The sequence below is a fragment of the Rhipicephalus sanguineus genome, unplaced genomic scaffold, assembly GCF_013339695.2.
Source record: "Rhipicephalus sanguineus isolate Rsan-2018 unplaced genomic scaffold, BIME_Rsan_1.4 Seq414, whole genome shotgun sequence".
Lineage (NCBI taxonomy): Eukaryota > Metazoa > Arthropoda > Arachnida > Ixodida > Ixodidae > Rhipicephalus > Rhipicephalus sanguineus.
Genome location: NW_023615200.1, coordinates 23412 through 37372, shown reverse-complemented (window position 1 = coordinate 37372; position 13961 = coordinate 23412).

The following is a 13961-nucleotide window of genomic DNA, read 5'->3' as shown; positions in this document are numbered from 1 at the left end:
GTCTAGGGGGAGCCCTTGTAGCGGACGCTGATGCCGGTGATCGTGATAATTTTTATTTGTGTGCGCATACCAATTCTTACGCAGAGGCGCACGGCGCATACGCGGCCAAAATGCCTCACGTTATCTCCAGCGTACCGCGGGAGATACGCAGCCACGCCCCTTTTGTGTTGTCGCTTTCGAAGCCTGTTTTTCTTAGAAAATAAAGTAGTTCTTGCCCAGACTTCAAGGAGTGTAGGTGTTTGCTTTTCGCTCCTCCTTGGGGCGAGTACGCTACAGAGTCTGATAGGGAAAGGAGAGCAAGGTTAGTAGAGCTTCCAGCACGAAAGCCAAATTGACAGGGCTTCAATATATTAAATTTATTCAGGTACTTGTTTAACCGAGTTATAAATAGTTTTTCGATGACATTACTCAGGGAACAAAGCATGCAGATGGGGTGATAGTTGGAAGCAGATTCTTCATCACCCTTTTTAAAAATCAGAAATTTCGCTATCTTTAGAGAAGTAGGGAAACTGCCATGCTTGAACGCAATGTTCATAATTATAGCAAGTGGTTCAGAAATAACGTCGACTACAAGTTTTAAGTGTCGTGCTGAGATTTTATCTATACCAGGGCCGGTGTCTTTGAGACTTATGATTGCTGTAGACACGTCATCGGGGCTCACGGGGAAAAGAAAAAAAGAATGATTAAAACATTGTGGATTACAGCAAGAACTGCTATGTTTTTGACGGAAAATTTCGAAAAAATAATTACTCAAATCATCAGCAACGCTTTCAGGTTTATCATGTGTAATGCCTTTATATGTCACTTTCTGCAAAGGTGAACTATGTGATGATCGCTTTCGGAAATCGTTTAAGAGCTGCCATTGTCTTTTAGAGTGTTTTCACTAGATACTCGATCACCATATTATTTTTGCCTGGCATTTTTCAGGAGACACGAAATAACATCAGAATATTTTTTTACAGCGTGAAGCTGAATCAGTGTTAAATGGTTGTCTTTTGACTTTTCTGTACAGGTTATCTCTCTTACGCATACTTTTCAGCAGTCCCTGAGATAAGCATGGGTTCTTAGGATATTTGTACATCTTTTTGCATTCGAATGTTTTAGTACACTAGTCTGCAGCTTTAAGAAAAAGGGAAGAAATTTTGTTGAATGTCTGGTCTAGATTGCATAATGACGTAACACTGGTCAAATCAGTTTTAATAATGGCACTGAAAAGCTTTCATTCATTCATTCATTCATTCATTGTTATGACTATATTATTCCTTTATGGCACTTTTGGGTGAACCTGCCTATTGATTAGTGAGACACTGGTGACAGACATTTAAACGGCAACATTACAAAAAAATTACTATATTGAAGTCGTTTGGATAAAAGATTAAACGGAAATTTAGGGTTCTTTTTTACAGTAATTTTTATTGTGAAGGTTATGAGTAAAGCTATTTGGAAATGCATCAAACTTCTGCAGAACAGCCAGATGAAGCACAGTGGCTTTTAAAGGTGACTTAAGCTAGGTCGACCTTTGGCGATTTGGCTCCATTGGCGCTGGGGGCCGTGTGTTACAGTAGCTTATTTTCCCGTGCTATGTACGCCGATATTTACTCATGGGCGTCTTCACTGGTCGCCTCTAGTTTTTGTCAAATTCACTAGTTATGCCCTACCAGGTTGCACGTAAAGTCAAGTCACAGTTTATTAGGTTTTTCTGGAATGCTGAAACCCCCCTGGTAAAATACGAACAGTTAGGTTTGCCTCGCGAGAGGGCCGGACGGAACATCCCTTCGGCCGTCGTCTTGGCAGACGCTTACGCCCTGAAAACGACCCTGAGGGTTTTACAGTTACCAGAGGAGCACCCCGACAGGAAACTTGCGACGTATTTCCTAGGAGTGCAAAGTCGCCTGTTTTTGTAGACGCAGCCCCCCGGGCCGAAGGCGATAAATCCGACGCCCTTCTACAGGCATGTCATAGGCATCCATAAGCAGATGGCCGCGCTAAACTTGCATACTCCGCTTCTGGATATTCGCAACCAAGGATGTTTAACCTCCTTGTTCGCAACACAGAATTAGCGCAGGAGTTGGTGAACTCTGGCTGCAAGGTTAAGAACCCCGGGTTTCCGTGGGTCTTGCTGAACCCTAGCTGGCTGCCAGGCAGCATTCAGGATGTGGTTTGGCGCTTCGGGTGGTCCGTCTTGCCTACGGCGGATCGGATGTATAAGTGGCATTATAAGTGGTTCGGAGCAGTGCGTGAACTGCAAAGATCACGAAGATAATTACACGCGTTGCTAACCTGCCGAGTGGCCAAAACTTTCTGGTCCCCCGTGGACAAGGCGTACCACCCGTTGGGTATAGAAAGGTTCATTAAAAGGGGTAGGTGCCTCAACGGCGCATTGGCCCGTCTAGTGCTGGCTGCAGGAATGTTCTCATTGTGCGAAAATATAGGTCTGGCAGTAGTAAAGCAAGCAAAGGCCAGCAGAAATCAGTGGCCGATGCTAATGCGGATGTATAATACTGTACTAGATCATTTGGGTACAGAATTTTTTCTGTTGGGTGACGAGGAATTCCTGAAACGTTGGTCGTGTGCCTTTGTCAAAATCACCAACAACAGGGTTGTGCTTGCATGTCCCCCCATACAGGGACTATGAACTACGCAAAATCCCCCCCTGTGTTTTGTGGTGTGTATGCCAAAATGTCGATTGTGATGTGAAATATTAGGTGTGTCATTGCTGTGGAACCAGTGCCAATGTAGTTGAGTGTCAATTGATCGTGGAACCGTATTTTGTGTGGAACCAATGCTATGTAATTTTGGAGAAAAATGAAAATTCCTTTTAAGTACCACTTCGTAACTCTTTTTTAAAGAGTCATCTACGTTAAGTCGCAAACACTATGTTCTCAGCGATAAAGTTGTGCACCAAAATGTCCTTTAAATATAATGCGTTAACCGCATCCGAGAGCTCATTGTGTCCTGTCGGCAATAAGCCTTGGCTGAAAAGTGGAACATAGATTACGGCTCTTCGAGGGCGTCCACGTGGTTGTTCGGAATGCCAACGTTCGAATACCGAACGTTGGCCGACGATTGATCAGACGATGCCCAAGCCCCTGAAAATGCCAAAGGCAGAGCAAGCCCGAAGATCTGCAGCGAGGCAACTATGTGGCCTAGCCATGACCGATTAACCCTACTGCGCTGTAGCACCTATTCTCCGCGTTCCACACACTAGTGAACGCTTTGGAGGGTAGCGAGACTTCTTTGAAGAGATGCGCACGCATTATGAAATAGTTCGATGTATATATTACCCGGAATACTTATTTATCCTTCCTTTTTACGGTGTACGGTGAGTATAGTAAAGTACTTGACATTTTTTGCCTTAACAATTTAGAAACGCCATTTTACGTTTCTTTTTATGCTGCTGGATAGCATAGAGTGTAGTTGCTTTCGTTTTTTGGTGTTTCATTTGCAGCCCTTCACGGCACATCTCGCGCAGGCACAGCTTCGGCACCAGCGAGCGTTTACAACGACAAAAGCGACCACGAGACGCGCGGACTTATACATCTCGTTGACCGAACATCTGGCGTAGCTTCCACAGCGTTGTGTAACGGGGTATGGCGATATTGTATTTCTTGCACATTCATTACCGAATAGCCTTTTCCTTAAATTTACAAATAAATACCACAGAAAAGGGCCGATTAACTCTCAGATAAATAGTTAAAATTCATTATGCTAACGCAAAAGCAGGAGTAGCATGTATTTGTGTGCGTAGCTGACACCAACAAAAAAAATCGAGAAAACTAAATAAGTATTCTTGCCAGGTTGGGGTCTAAACCTGGGTTTACCCGATCTGAAAAGCGAGTGATTTGAAAACGAGGCCACGCGCCCATGCTTACCCAATGTGAACTGAACTGAAACATTCGAATGTGTTCTGTTTATGATGCAAAAAACAACCAAACCATATCAGAAATACTGCACTTGCTATGGGAGCTTTATTGAAATATGCAGGTGAACTTGAAGGGATCTGCTCGACAACGTGTAAAGTTACTATCAGTAATTGCTGCGTTGAAGAAAACTCCAACTTGTAAAAAATTGAATTCCTAAGCCACGTTTCTACGCCTGCGTGATAGTCCTTTCGTCGGCCTGTTTCAGAGGCTGACGAACAGCGGAAGGAACATGAAAGCCGCCATGACGATTCAGCCCGAAAATAGCATTACGGCGGCGGCCGCTACCAATAATCAAATTGAACGCTTACCTTTTGCAACGAACATTGCGCAACGCGAAAGAAAGAAAGAAAGAACGAAATGAAGAAAAAAAGGAGAGAAAGGCAGCTTCCCACTAGTGGTGCTAAGCCTGAAGGAAGCGCGGAGCTGGCCGGCCTGCCTTGCTTCTCTGTATTTCTTTTTTCTTTCTTTCTTCCTCTCTTTGTTTCTCACTTTCTCCTTCTCTCTTTCTTATACTCCTTTCTCTCTCTGTTTCTTTCTCTTTCTATCTTTCTCTCCCTTTCCATTTATTTCTATTTCTCGCTCTTTCTTTCTCTTTGTGCCCATTTTTACACCTCTCTCTAATTCTCGCTTTCCTGTTCTTTCCATATTTTTCTATCGCTTCATATCTATTTTCTTTCTTTATCTTTTTTTCTTTCATTTGTCTGTTTCATTCTATCGTATTCTCTCTCTGTCTGTTCCTTTCACTGTATTTCCATCTTTTTCTTTCTTTCATGCATTTCTCTCTCTCTATTTCTTTTTCAATTCCTTTCTCTCTCTCTCTGTATTCGTCCTCTCGCTGATCAGAGCAGTTGCATTCCACGCCGGACAAATCGGAGCACGTCAAGCACGCATACATCTTGTTTCGCTTGCCCCTATTTACCCTACCTTAATTTTTTAGTAGCTTCGTTTATTTCTACACTTTACTTGTAGAAATTGGATACTTTTGTCTGTGGATCAGGTGATTTGGTATACCACGACCGTAATTTCGTTCGTGTTTACTTTTACTTCCTATGATCTCCCAACAGCCCGAGTACCTTGTAACTTTGCTTTGAGCTCTTCATTAAACGGAAGCGCTCATAAGACGCACGATCCCTCAATCAGCCTTCTCGACGGCGAATTCAAATTATTGAGCACGATCGACGCTTGATCGAATCAAGTTTTATGTCGTTGTGTCACCTTCGCTCTTTCTTTAGTTTTGCCTGCGTTGACCATACGTGTCCCAACATCATATGCGCAGATTTTCTTCCGATAAAAATCAGTTAAGAGTTAAACGCTACGATTCGCTGTCTTTTCTGTCGCTTATATTATTTGGCCCGCCGTTTTAGCCGAAGTATCCGATGTTATTGCGATGATGTCTTCACCCTCTCTAAGGTTAGGTATGTATGTATGTAGGTATGTCGCATGTATGTATGTATGTATGTATGTATGTATGTAAGTATGTATGTATGTATGTATGTATGAATAATATAGGGATCTTACGTCCCAAGACGCCGATATGGTTATGAGAGCGGAGTGCTCCGTAAATTTTGGCCAACTGGTGTTCTTCAACGTGCACCTAAATCTAAGCACACGGGCATCAAGCATTTTCGCCTCCATCGAAATGCGGCCGCCACAGCCGCGATTTCATACCGCGACCTTCGTGTCAGCAGTCTAGCACCATTAAAACTAGACCACCATGGCGGGTACCTCGGCAGTAATGAAGCCAGGAATGTGCCGCGACAGAGTTCCACTGCTCTGCGTTGTCTAAAAATATTTAGCTCCGACGCTCACGGCCAGCACAGCCGCCACATCAGAAACGCTTTCTCGCCATTATTGCCCGCGTGTTCAGCATAAATATAAGCGTGAATATGTTACACACGATCGCCTGGAAGTATGAAGTCTGTGTTTTGGACTTCGTATGGAATAAGGAATGTGTGTGAACATCGAACAGGAACAACGCATTGCGATACTTTCTGAATTGTTAGGGTTCAATTTATTTTTGTAGGACCGACAATGGTAATAACTTTCTTTTTTTCTATTATCCCAGTACAAAAGAGATTAGCATAACGTAGCTTTTGCAGTCTTCCTCAATTTGTTACCTGTGTACGTGGAACGTGCAGCAACTCCCTACTGTACCATTCCCCATGTTTTTGACCTCCCATGTTTAAGGGACCCTAAAGAGGAGAACGATTTTCTGGTATTAGTAAATTTAGAGCACCTTACAATTTAAGAATACCAAAATAACAACCATTGCGGCGAGAACACGTTTGGTGAGCGAGAAATCTCGCAAAACTAACCACCCAAGAACTGCGTACAGATGATTAACCAGCGAAGCTGAAACGTGTAGCCCCGGTACTTATCAATGGGTTAATCCCCGGCGAACGCGTTCTCGCCATTGCCACGTTGACGCTTATGCCCGCACCGCCGCCTCTTCGGTTCGGGGGAGGGGGGGCACGGGCCCCGGGCCCCGGTGTGCCCCCCCGCTGGCTACGGCACTGACAGTGTACCCTGCTGCAGGATTCGAAGTGAAACAGGACAAGTTTTCTTCTACAAACCGTGTGCACGCAATCAGGAGTCGGACGGCGACTGCGGTAGCTTTTGCGCATGGGACGCGACACGCCAGCGTCGAGAAATGCCATAGAATATGCGAGACGCCAGAAGAACGGCATTTTCATTTGTGCTTTGTGGAGCATGCTGTCTCGTTGCGTAAGTTAAAGATGTCACGCAGTAACGCCGCTCACGCGTTCGTCGTCGTGGAAGCGTCTGAGGTGTATCAATTTCAATGTTTCTCCTTTGCAACACCAAACGCGTAATAAAACAAATATCGCGCTCAGGGCACACACTATTACACATGTTTCCATAAATGTTTGTGTAAATAGAGCAATACGGAGCAATGCAAAATAAAAAAAAAGTATCGTAAACTAAGGCGGATTTGAGAGCGGCCACCAACGCAGTCCCTGCGCGAACGAGAGATGGCTTCACTGCACAAATTTGGACTGGAAGATGGGGGACCTATGCGATACTCTGCTGCTTAAAGGTAGCATATACAGTAATTCTAGCCGTTGCTAGGGAGAACGGTCGTTCTTGTAGGTTCCCTAGCCATTGCGTTCGCGACTGTTGTCCGTGTAAATGCAGACACGAGCGTGCGCTCGCATTTCTTCCCTCCATGTTCTCGGCAAGTAGTACACTCTTAATCATGTCCTACTTAAAGTTGCAGTTTATAGCCCGGAAACGAGACGAAAAATCTAACGCATATAGACTGTTTGTTTAGCCGGCACAACCTGTAGCCGGCGCCGCCCGTAGCCGTCCCGCGGCGTAGTAGTTTTCTCAGCGGCTCATATCATAGGCGGGACTCAAATAGGCCGGAGATTTTTCGTCTCGAATCCCGGCTAGTTACGAGGCCGGCTATGGAGATCTCCTCGTTCCGCGTGAGCCTAGCTACGGTGTGTCCCAACTACGGCACGTCCTAGCTATAGGCGGTATATGAAGCGGCGAAACAAAAAATTGATTTTAAGCCACCTTTTAAGCTCTAATCGGGGATTTGGAGGCTTAGACACATATTTTATGATATACATAATCCATATACACATGTTACACTCAGAAGTAAACCACAGAAAAATTCACAACAAACACTCGCGGATTCGAACTCGCGAACACTCGATCAGCAAGCGCGTACGCTAACCACTACACCACATAACGCCGCGGCGACAGCGTTGTAAAAGAACGGGGTTTATATATACCAATAGGTCGCTACACACTGGCGTATTAGTGCAGTGGAGATCGTTATTATACATGCAGCGTTCACTGATACGTAAGGAGACATTTTTAAATGACATTCGTGAAAATATATACGGGGTCACTCACGTTATTGTTCGGAGCATGCTTGAAGCGAATTTGCGTGTTTGGTATAAAAGGTAAAACTGTTCCGCATATATTTGGCACTGGCACCTCAGTGACATTTAAGGAATCTTAGCGTTCATAATACCCCAGTTCTATTCACGTAAGCCGCTAGCCTGTTGCCTTTCGTGGATTGAACGAGTTTTCAACGTCAAGATTCGCTTGCCGTGGGACGTGAACTCGGTATCCATCCGTGCCTACCGCACAGCGACGTAGCCGTAGCAACGACGTAGCAACGACGGAGATTAGCCATGTTCTAAGTAACGTCGCTGGCCGCTTCATCGCCGATGGTTACCGGGCCGGTAGCCGATATCGTCACTAAGCCTATTCAGTTTATTTCGAAGCCGTAGTCGACGGTGCTTCAGAACAAAGCGCTCACGCTCATATGCCAGGATCTTTTACTTCTTACCGTTGTTGGCTCGACCCTCTCCGCGTAATAATCACACACTGAGATGAACATGCGCTGATAACCGTGGTATTGTCGGCAATATGTATAATATGCGAACACGCTCGAGCAGGTGCGGTGTGCCGCGCACGCACTGCAGATGAACTTCACTTGTAAAGGAACTCATCTCATCTTGGTTCTAAACGTTGGATAGTGCATGTCGCTTCCCCTCAAACGAATGACACTATTCCCGCAGATATTATTTTTGCTTCAACAGAAAGTGCGGCCCACGTTTCGGTCGACCATGGAAGCGAGGAGGTAAAGCTGACTGCATGCAGCTTCGCGGTCGCTCGGCGGACTGCGCCGCGGAAGAAATGCCTCTCACATGCGCTTACTTTGGACGACACTCGCGCGACAGACGTGACTCGTGAAGTGGGCTGTCCACGCTAAAGACATGGCGGCTCGGCATTCGCCGTTGTCTGACACGCAGTGCGCAGGCGGGAATTGGCTGCTAACATGAACAGCATCTTATATCCGGCAGTAGTTATCGCCGAAATATTTGCGACGTTCTGTTACGACTCCATCAGTGGCCATATTTTTTAGAACATCTCGATTCATGCGGGTATAGCGGTCCCGCCGCGCAAGTTAAATCACCTCATACTCGTCTCAAAGCGGAGAATTCGCTAAACTCACACTGGATGATACAATATTTTTCACATAAGTTTACTAGAATATTTTCTGGAAGCGCGAGTCCATGCAATGTACTATATACGCAGTATTTGTGCGAAAGGCACCTTCATGGGCATGCAGTGCCTAACTCTATACAAGTTTCACCTTTCAATAAATTTTTGGCATATTTCGCAGCGATTAATACGGCGGTACACGCAAAATTGGCGAGCTACATCCACACAGCTGCATTTGCATGCGCACGCGACTGTTAGTTTGTTGTGCTATAGAGTGCATGGGATAGCCTTCTTGGGTTTTTTAAGTGTACACGCGACTGTTTGTTGTGCTATAGAGTGCATGGGATAGCCTTCTGGGTTTTTTTACGTGTACACGCACTTAATTTTTTAATGTGCGGATTACTGAGAGGTGTTGCGCACACCAGAATGAATTTGACGAATTTGAAGAAAATGAATTTGACACCATCGAGTAATAGGTTCTAGTGTTGCAGAGCTATGCGCAGATGCTTAAAAGACAACGTATGGTCTATGAAGGATGCAACTTTAGGTGCAAGCTGGATTTTTAATTTTTTTATTGCGCACATACAAAGCGGTTTCGCCTCAGTTTGGCAGTCGTCACGAGGAACTTAAACTGCTAAACTATGATATAATATCCCAAGAAAGTTAACGTAGAGCGGCCATTTGTCGAACATGAGGGTGCTTGACGATTTCTGAACTTTTTAGGCCAATGAAGCGATGTTATTACGAGGTACACCCACCGGCGTACGCAATTCGCGCTGGCACATATGTACATTCCAGAGGACGGTAATTTAAGTATGCAAATATTGTTTTCCAGACTTAAGCATTGCTTAACATGGATTTAGGAGAAAAGCGTGAACGGTTTTGCGAAATCTAGAAACCTCGTGGGAGCTCTACTGCTCGCACTTGATTTCTACAGCATTCCGTTGCTTTTAAAAGAGCATTAAATTAGATATGTACATTTCACGGCAAACGATTCGCGCATTTTTCCAAGGAAGCATTTTGTTTTTCATCATTACCAACCTATTTTATGTCCACTTGAGGGCGAAGGTCTCTTCACTAATCCCCCACTGATCCCATCCAGCGTCTTCATTACTATTTTTTGTGTGTTTGTGGCATGCACAAGAACCAAGAAAGCAGTCAGGTTGCGGTATCCCTAATGCGGACTCCCTTGACGTCAAATGGCACGCCTTATAGTGGTTGATTGTTGGCTAATGGAGTTTTAGAATTGTGTACGCAGACGTTGCGTTGGCTGGGCACGTACGCTATACTGTATTCGGAAAGTAACGTGCGTATACCAGTGTCTAGTCTTTGACAGATGCGCAGTGGCAACAAACACAAGAAATTGTGCACACGAAGCTCTGGGTACCGAGTTTTAATAGTGCCTAATTTTAACCACTTGGGATTTTTTTAACGTGAACCGACTACATCACATAGGAGAGTTTTTACGCCCAGTTTCCCCTTGATGGTTACCTAGAGTAACCACTACAAGTAACTTGGAAACTATAAGCATGAAGTGTGTTTAGACATGCGTATAAAACTTCGCATTCTTTTTTTTCAGTAACGGCGGTTAAAGCATGGATGCACCATGTTCCTCGTAAATGTATCGTTCAGCGGAATCATTTTCGTTGAGAATGGCTTGACTGGCCCTATCAGCTTCATAGTTCAACAGTACCTGCTGTGTCTAGCGTGTATAAGCATGCGAGAAACAGGTACTACACTCTAAACAGAAAAACGCCCAGATGGGAGTTTTTGGCTTGTCCTCTGGAACACTCCCATCTGTACATCTTTCTATGCCCTCAGAAAGGGCGTAAAAAAATAACTCCCATAGGAGGGCGTGTATAGAGTGTACGTTGGGCATAAATGTTACTCCCTTTGTGTCTGAATAGAATATTTCCACGAGAGACAAAGGGGGTTATGTCGTTCTCATTAGGGAGGTTTTTCGGTGTAATAATGGTGGCATATAACTCCCTTAGATGGGCATTTATGGGGCTTACGTCGGGCATATGTTTTACTCCCTTTGTGCACCAATAAAATATTTTGCGAGGCACAATGGGGGGTTTTATCGTTCTTATTAGGGAGCATTTAAGGCGTAATGCAGTCGTTTCTAGGGGGGGAAATGGGAGTTTTTGTTATTAAGCGAGCACGTTTTTGTTTTGTTTTTTCTTAAGTTTGGGAGTGAATTCGGTGCTTTTAGGGTACTTTAGTTTACTCCTCTGGGGAGTGCTTGTGGTAGTAAACGGGAGTAACCTTTGCTGTATAACTCCCTCTAGAGCTTCTATGCCATTTCTAAATTGCCAAAATACAGTCTCGCAAAAACTGAAGCCATGCTAGCATTCTTGCAAAACTGTATCTCGACAATTTAGACATTAATAAAAGCTTTGGGGGGAGGGGGGGCTTTTCAGCAGAAGTGGCGATGCAGAACTTCCGAAAGGGTTCCTGCTTGCGCCGTTGGAGAAGACACACACCAAACATTGACAAAAATATTTATTGTAGGTAAATGTCCAATAGCATATATAATACAAGTCTAGTGTTGAATTTCCGGCAGTGAGCACTTCTGCGGACAGAAACATACAAAATGCAGGTATTGTATAGCAGTGCCTTAACTGCCAGTAAATGACAAGCCTATATAAATGTAAAAGAAGGTGGCCCTATCAGATATCGATATCACACATTCATGACATTTCTATAAACTGAAACAGCTAATTGCGCAGTACTATGTGTAAAGCACTTTCACACATGACTAGAGATCTGTGCTGTCAACTAAATTTAACAGCAATTTTCACGGCTGCAATTATTCTGCTCACCATGACTTAGCACAATGAAATAAATCGTGGATACCTTAAAAATATATTGAGACAGGTCAACTGATCACATTTGTGTCATGACAAAAAGGCTGACAAACTTGTAAACCTTGATACCTTAAATATAACCTATAATATATGGCTACCACATATACCATACACAAACAATACAAATGCAAGCAAGATACCTGTAGTCACCATTTTATCACTCATGATGTCACAACATTCAAAAGTGCCTAGGCTTTCTTACTGAATACTCAAGACCTGGGTGGCCCATCTAAAAATTGCAATGGTGGATAAAACATTTTAGAGCAAGTAGCCAACCTGCGAGGCCATGGGCACATTGTTGACATCACAAAATGAAAATTATTTTTATAAATGCTGCCAGGCATGGTTTAATAATAAAAAAAAGTTTAAGAAAGGGAAAATAGACAACCACCCATTTGTAGCCTGAAGCGACAAGGAAATCCATATGGATTTCTCAGAAAGAAAAGCTTTTTAGTTGCAGAAAAATTCGTTCTTTTCTGGGGTCCCAGACCCCGGACCAGGAAAAATTTTTAGGCAACTAAAAAGCTATGAGTTCTGTGGAATCCCGCAAGGTGGAGGAAAGGTTAAGAAAGAGAAAACAGATAACCACCCGTTTGTAGCACGAAGCCACAAGGCAATCCATACGGATTTATCCGAAAGAAAAGCTTTCTCGTTGCCGAAAAAATGACAAATTTTTTTGCAACGAAGAAGCTTTTTTTTCCCTAAGAAAGTTGCATGAATTTTCTTGTGGCTTCATGCTACAAACAGGTGGTTGTCTATTTTCCCTTTCTTAATCTTTCCTCCACCTTGCGGGATACCGCAGAGCCTGTTTGCAATAAAAAAATGTACACATTGGTTGTACAAGTGCACGCCGTATTATACATGCGACACATGACCAAGGTTTAAGAAAAAAAAAAAACCTTGCACAAAAAAAATGCAATATTAACATTTGTCTGTCACATTTTTTTTCACCTCTTCTCAAGGCACAGAAGTCCAAAATGCCAGCTTGCACAATGTACTTGAAGAAAACTACAAAACTACAATTGTGAAACTAAATTATTGTTACTCATTAAAAAAAATTTATAAGTTCCAGAGCTTTGACACTCGGCTTCACGTGTGAAAGGTGTAGGAACGCGTGCTCAAGGAATGTGAGCATTTTGTGTGCCTTTTTTTGGGTATTCCACATGGAATACCCAAAACGATGCAAACAGGCACGCCATTCCTGCAAGAAGTGATGGCACACTCAAAATGGGCTCCCCGTCAATGTGTAGAGTAAGTCCTTCTTTCTCCACAAGGCAAGGTGTGAGCAGGGCTTGTTCCTATGATTGAAGAAAAAAAAGAATGCTGTTAAGCGTAATGTAACTTTTAGTGTCGATAATGCTGAACCAAACAAAAAAAAATATTCCTTAGAACTATGCAGAAGAACTGCCTGTTCTGATAAGGTCAGTGAGGCATGAGGGGTGATCCTTTCTAGTTTTCTGCCACTTCATCTGCTTCCCCAAAGTTGAGAATAACGTAACTGAGCATCTTGAAGCCACTCTTCATTTCATGGAGCACACTTCTTTGGAAAAAGAGTTCGAACTCTGAAAGTAGCTGGCAAAAAAAGATAAGAAAGATCGTTCCCAAAATATTTCCCCCATTTCCAAGTAATTGCACAGCTAATGACACTTATTGAAGCTGATATGCCAGACAGAACAAGGGTTGAGGTCTATTTGTTACAACCATAAGAACAAAAACAGTGCAGCGAGAGAAAGGAAAATGAATGTGCACAAAAAAGGACTTGCTACAGGTGAGAAACACACACAATCTACTGCAGCAGCCATCCTTTAGTTTCCTTGGGATATATGTTAAATTAACTCTGGGAATGTCATCCTGTGCCAGTGAGGGCCAAGGAAGCAGGAAAACATCTATTAAATGCAAAGCATTTCTCAGCAAACCAAATGCACTTTAACTGCTTCTTTCTGTTTATCTATCTATTAAGCCGTGTATGCCAGGGCGCTCTCGTGGTCATCTCCTTACCGTGGCACATACCGAAATTAGCATATGAAACCGTGAGTATATGACAGACACGATTCACAGCTGATGTCTTGAACGAATGAACAGCACCAAAGAACAAGGACAAACAAAAGAAGCTAAAAATGGCACAGGTTCTCATTTGGCTCCTCATTGTTGCAAAAGTGCTTGTAATCCATGTTTAGATAGGACA